This window comes from Calidris pugnax, unplaced genomic scaffold, assembly GCF_001431845.1.
Source record: "Calidris pugnax isolate Ruff unplaced genomic scaffold, ASM143184v1 scaffold188, whole genome shotgun sequence".
Lineage (NCBI taxonomy): Eukaryota > Metazoa > Chordata > Aves > Charadriiformes > Scolopacidae > Calidris > Calidris pugnax.
Window position 1 is genome coordinate 10,379,254 of NW_015091257.1, and position 9,969 is coordinate 10,389,222.

Sequence of the window (9,969 nt, forward strand, 5' to 3'; positions counted from 1 at the left end):
TATTTCCTTTTCACCCAATAAAATTTGCTTTTTTCACCTCCTCAAGCACACTTGCTGTGCCACAGGTAGGGTGAAGCCCCAGAGACAGAGAATCCTTCACTTCCTACAAACTGAACAAGCCCTTTTCCAAGAAAGACTAAATGGGAAGCAAAGAACTAAATCCTTCACAAACAATGCTATTTTATGACAAAACCAAACTGAATGACCATCAGGATGCGTGCCTGCAATAAGAGGGGAATATGACCAAAATTAAGTATGGGCAGTTTCTTTTAAAATACAGCTTAAAATCATTTATGTGTGACATTTCTGTATAACAGTTACATATGTAATATAGTTATACATGTAACTATATATATAACATAGTTATATGTATAGCTGAGTTAGCAACTAAGTTAATGTTTGTGTAACGCCTTGAAAATAGAAACTCTGAAACTGGCAGGTATTAGGGGATATGGCAACAGACATACAACGCCCCAAATTCACAGTGACAATGCTGATCCACTCCAGGAGCCCGGGGCTCTCAGGTGCAGAACACCCTGCTCCTACAGGAGCAGCTCTGAGGAGAAAGACCTGGGAGTTCTTGTGGACAACAGGATGACCATGAGCCAGCAATGTGCCCTTGTGGCCAAGAAGGCCAATGGCATCCTGGGGTGCATCAAGAAGAGCGTGACCAGCAGGTCGAGGGAGGTCATCCTGCCCCTCTACTCTGCCCTGGTGAGGCCCCATCTGGAGTACTGTGCCCAGTTCCGGGCTCCCCAATTCAAGAAGGAGAGGGAACTGCTGGAGAGGGTACAGCAAAGGGCCACAAAGATGATTAAGGGCCTGGAGCATCTCTCTTATGAAAAGAGGCTGAGGAACTTGGGTCTTTTTAGTCTAGAGAAGAGAAGGCTGAGGGGGGATCTGATCAATGCTTATAAATACTTAGAGGGAGGGAGTCAGGAGGATGGGGCTGGTCTTTTTTCAGTGGTGCCCAGGGACAGGACAAGAGGAAATGGGCACAAACATGAATATAAGAAGTTCCACCTAAACATGAGGAGGAACTTCTTTACTGTGAGGGTGGTAGAGCACTGGAACAGGCTGCCCAGAGAGGTGGTGGAGTCTCCGTCTCTGGAGACATTCAAAAACCACCTGGACAAGATCCTGTGCAACCTGCTATAGGCAGACCCACTCTGGTGGGGGGGTTGGACTTGGTGATCTCCAGAGGTCCCTTCCAACCCCATATCATTCTATGATTCTACACCGCAGCCCCACCACCCTGACTGCTGGGGCGACCATCCTGACCACACTTGTGCCCAACGAGGGGCTCATGGAGAAGGTAGCCCAGCCACCTGCCCAGCTGGGACATGGGAACCCGGGACAAGGACGTGGATACTCGCTTGTCCTGACAGCGTTGGGTACAGACTTCCCCAAAATTGTTCTCCCGCAACAGAATCACATTAGTTTTTTTTTCCCCTAATGTAAAGGTGATGGGTTTTTTTAAACTGCACTCACATTTAAATCTCTGCTACTCTAAAAATCAGGCCTCACCAACAGGAAAGATGCTTCCAAAATACAAGACTGCACTTCGTTAGTGTAAACACCCATTTCTTAAACACATGAAAGACACTTACCCAGGTTCAAATACCGAGTAAACAACTATTTGTCAAAGAACAGTGCTGTAACATCACACAAAACTGCACTGAATTAAATTTAACTATAAATTACTTCACTATACTGCAATCCTGTTATTTGTAATGTTAGTCCCCCCCAAAAAAAGATTTGACTATTAAAAAATGCTAGATATGCACCAAATTAGGAAAAGAAATCATACTTTTGAATTTGCAGTCTGAAGATGTGCTGTGCTAAATGGTTTGACAACATCCAGATCTGTCAAAAATGCCCCAAGCATCTGACAACTTCACGTGGATTCAGAGAAAACAGAGAGAACCGCTCACGTTTGCAGATCAGAGACCACACTCTGAGTCTTGGGCTCAGCCAGGAATCTCCGCACCCGAAATCTTATGTATCTTATACTTTTTGATGTTCCTTATCAAATCAGAAGTGGATAAACAGCCAACCTACCCTTAGTTAGTGTGAGCATCTAATGGTCATTACCCACCGTCTCACTGGAGGGTTTTTCTCCCTGACACTGCAACTCTCACACACTTCCTCGAAATCATGAATTTTTAACTATCTTAAAATTGAAACGCCTGGATGAAACATTGCTACGAGTAACTTCTGATCACAAGACACTCATTAATAACCCATTTTTGCAAACTGCTAAAAAAATCTTCACTGCCTCTTTCAACATCAGCCAGGATCGTGCCTGAAGTCATCACCCAGGTGCTGACACTCCACCCCAACTGGGGGATGCTGACACCTTTTATACCCCGAGCTAACAGGAGGAGGTGGGGGCTCGTTGGGGGTGAGAGGCAGCTTTTGCCCTTAAAAACTACTTCTGGTAATCCTGTGCCATCATGATGCCTGGTTTGGCTTTGGATCCCAGATCATTGTGGAAGGTAATGATTTTTCAAGGTCTTCTGAAACCCACTGAAACAGTGGGGCTGTTTTGTTGATAGATGTAGTTGGCATAGGCTATTTATAATAAATACACCTTATGGAAATGGAAATAAAAGGAAAAGGGAACCCAAAAAGCTCCAGGAGGCGCGACTAAACAGTTAAGCGGGAAACCTCAGCACCACAAACAGGACGAAGAAGTCCTTCAAACAAAAAACGTCTCCTTCTCCTGCTACAAAGGGCTGTGTGTCACTAGCTCGCCCAGCCATGGCTACCAAGAAACAATGCCACGTTCTCCGAAAACATTCATCCACACGCTGGGGTATCTGCAGCCCAACATCGACGACGACATCCAAGCTAAACGAGTCAATATTTGCCTCGCGAAGTTGGATTTGTCTTGGAAATACGATCGCTCCTCATGTGGTTTTGACACATGTGCGTTTGTCAAATAAATCACAGCTCACTGGGGTGTGCACATTAAAAATAATCTGTCTATCTTGTTAGACGCCATCGCACACTTCGGTTTACGAGGTGTGAAACTGGGAGGGGAAGGTTCCACACGCCCGGGGACAACTATATATCTGGGTGCACGTCGAGGGAACATCAAATCCGTCCCGCCAACGTCCCGTGCCCTGTGCTAACACCTCGTGGGGGCCGCGTCGCGCACCCAGCACCGGCGGGCACCCCAGTGGGGCCGCCCCGTCCCGGCGACCGGCACCGACGGGGCTCCGAGGGGCCTTTCCGTCCCGGTGACCGGCACCTATAGGGCTCCGAGGGCCACCGGTACCGACAGGGCTTCGAGGGGCCGCCCCGTCCCGTCTCCCGCGGGACTCGGAGGGGCCGCCCCGACGGGGCGGTCGGGCGGCGGCGCGGTGCGGGGGAGCGAGGGAGGCGCAGCGGGAGCCCGTCCCCGGGGGCGGGCGGGCCTTACCTCGGATTTCCACACGACGTAGGCGGCGGGGCGAGGCCCGGTGGGCGAGGGCTGCCCCTTCCTCTGCTGCAGCCAGCGGCGGGGCGAGGAGAAGATGCTGTTGGCGGGGCCGGCGGGGCCGCTGAGCGCCGAGGCCGAGGGGGTGCGGGCCAGGAAGGGCAGCTCCCAGCCGGGGCTCCGCTTCCCGCGGGGGCTCTCCTCGTCGAAGAGGGCGCTGCCCGGCGGCGACCGCTCCAGCGGGGTGCTGGGGGTGGAGAAGGAGGCGCCGGGGGGCTGCAGGGCGCCCCGAGGACCGCGGCGTTCCCCCGGGGGGCTACCGGCGGCCCTGGCCCGCGGCGCCCGGCCCTCGCCCTCCTCCCGGCCGCCGCCGCCGATGATGGCGGGGTCGAGGCTGCGCGTCTGGCGGAGCCTCCGCTTGGAGAGGCTCTTGGCGGCGGCGGGGGCGGTGTTTTTCGGAGCCGTCGTTCCGGAGGCGCAGGCGGGGAAAAGCCCGGACTGACCCTGCCGAGGTCCGGCGCCGTGTCCCCATCCCGCTGGTCTCCACTGGTGAGCGGTAGGGGCGCGCCGGGCTGCTGGGTGTGGGACCCCCGTATCCTTCCCGGACGTGTCGGGGAGAGCTGATGTCTTCAGGGAGAACTTGCAGGAATAGGTGGGGTTCTCACAGTGTGCAGAACATGTCTTCTTCTGCAGGAGCAGGGCTTCAACACAGCTCGACCAGCAATTGTGTTCTGGCCCAAGTGTCCTTTTCCATCCTGTGCCAGTTTGAGAAGATGGTCTTACGTATTTAACCACAAAAAAACACCTGTTCTGAGCACACACTCTGCTGCCGCTGTCTGACAGCCTGTCCACAACAACCCCATGAGGGCAACGAACTGCGGCCGCCCCGACACTGCGCGGCTGCCTTTTGGGGAGGGATGTAGCAGCGAGGGACAGTTGTTTTTCGGAGCCGTCGTTCCGGAGGCGCAGGCGGGGAAAAGCCCGGACTGACCCTGCCGAGGTCCGGCGCCGTGTCCCCATCCCGCTGGTCTCCACTGGTGAGCGGTGGGGGCGCGCCGGGCTGCTGGGTGTGGGACCCCCGTATCCTTCCCGGACGTGTCGGGGAGAGCTGATGTCTTCAGGGAGAACTTGCAGGAATAGGTGGGGTTCTCACAGTGTGCAGAACATGTCTTCTTCTGCAGGAGCAGGGCTTCAACACAGCTCGACCAGCAATTGTGTTCTGGCCCAAGTGTCCTTTTCCATCCTGTGCCAGTTTGAGAAGATGGTCTTACGTATTTAACCACAAAAAAACACCTGTTCTGAGCACACACTCTGCTGCCGCTGTCCACAACAACCCCATGAGGGCAACGAAGCTGGTGAGGGGGCTGGAAAACAAATCATATGAGGAGCGGCTGAGGGAGTTGGGACTGTTTAGTATGAGGAAGAGGAGGCTGAGGGGAGACCTCATCACTCTCTACAACTACTTGAAAGGACACTGTAGAGAGGTTGGTGCTGGTCTCTTCTCACAGGTAATTAGTGACAGAACGAGAGGGAATGGCTTCAAGCTGCAACAGGGTAGGTTTAGACTGAACATTAGGAAAGAATTTTTCACCGAAAGAGTGGTCGGGCATTGGAACAGGCTGCCCAGGGAGGTGGTGGAGTCACCATCCCTGGCTGTGTTTAAGGGCCGTTTAGATGCAGTGCTAAGGGACATGGTGTAGGGGAGGACTTTGTAGAGTAGGGTAGATGATTGGACTCGATGATCCCAAGGGTCTCTTCTAACCTAGACGATTCTATGATTCTATGTTTGAATAGAATAGTTCGGGTTGGAAGGGACCTTCAAAGATCACCTAATCCAACCACCCCTGCAGTGAGCAGGGACATCTTCAACTAGATCAGATTGCTCAGAGTCCTGTCCAGCCTGACCTTGAACATTTCCAGGGATGGGGCATCTGCCACCATGGATAACCCAAGACCTGTGACTGTCCTGCTGGGTAGGTGACGGCAGCAGAAAAAAAGGAGTGGGATCAATGAAGCTAAGCCTCTGCAGGACAAATAGCTAAACTTGCTTGATCCTGTGTAGAGGCTTTTCTCTGCTCGGTCTCCAGGCATAGATGAGGAAACCTTTATCAGGAGAAAGAAACAATCTTGAGAAAGCCAAAACCCATAAAGAAATGCAGAAACAGAATGCACGCAGAGGAAGAATACCAGAGAGCCCCATGACGGTGGGCAGCCAGCCAGCCAGCTCCTTCCCCACCTGGAGCAGAGGAAACAGTCCCTCAGCCTCAGGATCTGACTCCTGCCTCCCTTCCCCAGCTGGGAACACGGAGTCGTCCCCTCGCTGGAAGCAGTTCAACAGTGATGCTGTTGAACTTAAGGCTCTTTCTGGAGGCCCCGCACCATCGTTTACTTACTGTTTCAACTTTATTAACCTGCAGCTAACCATTAGCTTCATGGGTGAGTTCAGATCTGTTGCTCTTTTTTCAGTGAGGATACAGCCATTAACATTTTTCGAGATGAAAAGCAAAACACAGACCCAAATCCTGGTTTGCTTCCAGACCTGTACTTCCCTTTGTGGAGAGAGTGGAAGACACCTAGGGAGAGACTAGCCAAGAACTCCAGTGCAAATCTTGAATCTCTGCTGTCTCAGATGAAATCACCATCAGACTACTGATTTTGGAGGGGCTGGGCATCCTTCTTTTGACCTGAAAAACCACCATCTCCACAGTATCCCCAAAAGTATCGCAGACAACTCTTAAAATTCCTGAGAAAAAGTCTGGCAATTTTGGAAAAAAAAAAAAAAAAAAAAAAGTGCTTCAGCACAACACAGGTGTTCTTTTCTCCTCATGCTGCTTTTTCTCCTCAAGTGCAGGGGTGGGTTGTCCTCCCAGGTGTCCTGGAGCCTGTGCAGGCAAGTGCTCCGTGGCAGTATTTTCTCGTTTCATCAACAGAGGGAGTAGGCAGTTCTTTCCTTTGTGGCATTATTTAAGGTTCATAAAGAGAAACAGCATACTAGCCCTTCCACTTTCAAAGGGAGGTGTTCTGGTTTTATGTAATTTTTCCGAATGGGTTTTTTTTTCTCCTTTTGTCTGAAAAGGATCTTTTCTCCCTTATTTTAATAGACTGCTCTATTGCCTAATTCCAAAGCCTGCTAGTTCCTCCACAGCTAAGGTTGCAGCTGTTTCTGTTTAAAGCTTCATTTTGCCTCCTCATTAATGCCTTCAATAAGGTCTCATGCTTGAGACTAAAAAGGTCTGAAGCATAAAAGAATGATCGGGGTTTGTTTCTGCGGTTCTGTGCCCATGCTAGCAATTTGGTTGAGGGAGACATGTCTACAATACAGCTTCACAGTCACGTGGCTCCAAGTATTCACTTTGTCTACAGATGTACCATCGCAAGATGAAGGGACAGGAAAACATGAGGAAGAAAGGCAGGTCACGGAATTGTCGGAGTTGGAAGTGACCTCTAGAGATCATCTAGTCCAACTCCCCAGAAATCCAGAGCTGAAATCACATGAGGAGCAGAGAGGACAATCACGCCTGCCTCCAAAATCCGCTGGAAATGGTTCCTGTCATTTTCAGTAAGGTGCATTGCCCGCTTTGAAGAGCTGATACTCTTGGGCACAGCCAGCTGCCAGCGGGCAAACCTCCCAAGAGCAGACTCAGATCCTGACACAGCACACACACAACCTGTGAAGGGAGACGGAAGCAATCAGATAAGTGCAATGTTAGGAGCATACGTCAGCTTACAAGTACCTACCCTAAATGAAGGAGGAGAAAAGCATTCTTACGTCCATCTGCTTCAGCCCAGGTATTACTGTTCCCTGGCTGGTTTTCTCCGTGAGAGCCCTCATGAAAAATTGGAGGGTAGGTTTCGTGAGACAGAGACCTGGAGAATCATCACAGCTGCAATTTATTGTGCAAAGCCAGCATGTGCACAGAGATGTATCATGTAGACAATCTCGCTACCTGTCTTTGCTGCTGTCTGTATCTTTTGGGGGCAACCGCAATATAAGCACTTCCTGATTATTTTTTTAAGTTGCTGTTTATTATCACTGTTAACTGCATTGTTAACTAGGGCCCGAGAGGTGATTGTCCCCCTGTACCCGGCACTGGTGAGGCCCCACCTCGAGTACTGTGTCCAGTTTTGGGTCCCCTACCACAAAAAAGACATTGAGGTGCTGGAGCGGGTCCAGAGAAGGGCAACAAAGCTGGTGAGGGGTCTGGAGCACAAGTCTTATGAGGAGAGGCTGAGGGAGCTGGGGTTATTCAGCCTGGAGAAGAGGCGGCTGAGGGGAGACCTTATTGCTCTCTACAACTACCTGAAAGGAGGGTGTAGAGAGGTGGAGGTCGGTCTCTTCTCCCAAGTCACAGGCGACAGGACGAGAGGAAATGGCCTCAGGTTGCACCAGGGGAGGTTCAGGCTGGATATTAGGAAAAATTTTTTCCCTGAAAGGGTTATCAGACATTGGAATGGGCTGCCCAGGGAGGGGGTTGAGGCACCATCCCTGGAGGTGTTCAAAAGACGGGTTGATGTAGTGCTGGGAGGTATGGTTTAGTGATGATGCTCCTTGTTTGTTGTGCGGGTGTCTATTTTTGTCAGTTAGGTTGACGGTTGGACAAGATGATCTTTAAGGTCCCTTCCAACCTAGAAGATTCTGTGATTCTGTGATTCTGTTGTGACACCTGGCAGCATCACCCATGGAGCTGTGCTCTGGGGCTCTGGTGGGCACTGGAAAAGCACAGAACAAAAAGACAGTCCTAGTCCCCAAGCCTTAACCTCTAGCCAAAAGATACCAGAGGTGTAGCCATATAAGCAGAGGAACGGCGAGATGATGGTAGTTGGCCATCAGCCCTTCTCTTCTGAAGCGGAGCTGTTTGTGTCACTGCTCTCCATAAGGTTGCAATAGGAGTCGAGGAATTGGAGCGTCCTTCCTGGGGCTGGGAGCAGCAGTACAGAGGGTGGGTGTGCTGGCTGCTGGAGTTGGAAAGGCTTTTCTAACAGTTTGCGCTGTCATATTTTTTTCCGCTGAAAGCTTAATTCCCGTGAGGCTGCTTATTCTTTGTTCTGTCTCACTGCCTGTCACTGCCTCATTCAGTAGCCCGCTGACTTCCTGCAATGTGAAAGATTTCTCCTCAGCTTTTCAGGTCTGTATTTCTGCAAGTGGGCAGTAGTGGCATGGATCAATAATGCGATAGAAATTCAGAAATGTTTTGAGGGATGAATGCATTTGACAATTATGACTTGCCAGTCATCAGTTTTATTCTGAAATATCTTCAGTCTTAGCATGCAGAGTAGGAGTATAGAAGCGTTCCCTGGGCATACAGCCATGGCACTCGGGAAGCTGAAGCTTGGCTGTTGGTGTAACTGGCAAAGGATGTCAAGGGCAATAAAAGCAGTTCCTACCACCACAGTAGCAGTGAAAGAATATAAAAAGAAGGTGCGTGACCTCTGCTGAAAGCAGCAGGTGACTTCGTGTCAACAGGCAGAGAGAAAAGGCTGAGGTACTCAATGCCTTCTTTGCCTTGATCTCCACCAGCAGAGTCTGCCAGCCCTTTGTGCCTCAAGGAGAAGAGAATCTATTAGTAGTGGAAAAGGACTGAGTTGGGGATCTTCTCTTGAGGAATCCCAACCCATGCAAGCCTGGAGAAGAGAAGGCTGAGGGGAGACCTTATTAATGCCTACAAGTATCTCAAGGGCGGGCTGAGGGAGGAGGGAACCAGACTCTTTTCAGTAGTTCCCAGGACAAGGGGCAATGGGCACAAGTTGGAACATAAAGGGTTCCACTTGAATATGAGGAAGAACTTTTTCACGGTGAGGGTGACGGAGCCCTGGAACAGGCTGCCCAGGGAGGGTGTGGAGTCCCCTTCTTTGGAGATTTTCAAGACCCACCTGGATGCAGTCCTGAGTAACATGCTCTGACAAGCTCTGGGTGGTCCTGCTTTGGCAGGGGATTTGGACTAGATGATCTCTATGGTCCCTTCCAACTCTAAAAAATTCAGTGAAATTCAGTGAAAAATATATTTCTGTATATATAGTATCTATATAGTCTGTATATCTATGGTGTATATATATAGTGTGTAGACACACTATATATATCTATAGTATATATATACTATATACAAGATATAGTGCATATATAGTATTTGTACTATATACATATATAGTATATCTGCTATATCTGGTATGTATATATTTAGTATATATGCTAGATATAGTAGATGTACTATATACATACACAGTATCTGTACTATAGTCTATATATATATATATCAGTATATAAACTGAACGTGTTGTGTGCTCCAAGCCCAGGACGTAAGCACCAAACCCTACAGACCCATGCGACATCCCGGGGACCGCTTAACCCCTTGGCTCCCGGCGGGCCGTCCGCCCAGCTCCGCGGGCACAGCACGCCCGGCCACGGCCGCGGGCTCTCGCCCCGGCTCCTCTTTACCGGGGCCACGGCCGGCAGCGGTACCGGTGCCGGTGCGGGGGCGGTGCGGGGGGAAGCGGGGCCGTGGGGAGGGGAAGGGCAGGCCCCGCCCTTCCCCGCCCAGGCCCCGCCC

The 9,969-nt window shown here is 50.7% G+C and overlaps 1 protein-coding gene across 1 annotated transcript in view; it reads right to left on the reverse strand.

Moving 5' to 3' along the window:
- Positions 1-3,792, reverse strand: part of ARHGAP6 (Rho GTPase activating protein 6) — a 366,400-nt gene extending 362,608 nt beyond the window's left edge. The window contains exon 1 of the mRNA XM_014960401.1: positions 3,428-3,792. The gene's annotated coding sequence lies outside the window, so the exon portion shown is untranslated. The remainder of the gene's footprint in view (positions 1-3,427) is intronic.
- Positions 3,793-9,969: the final 6,177 nt, after the last annotated feature.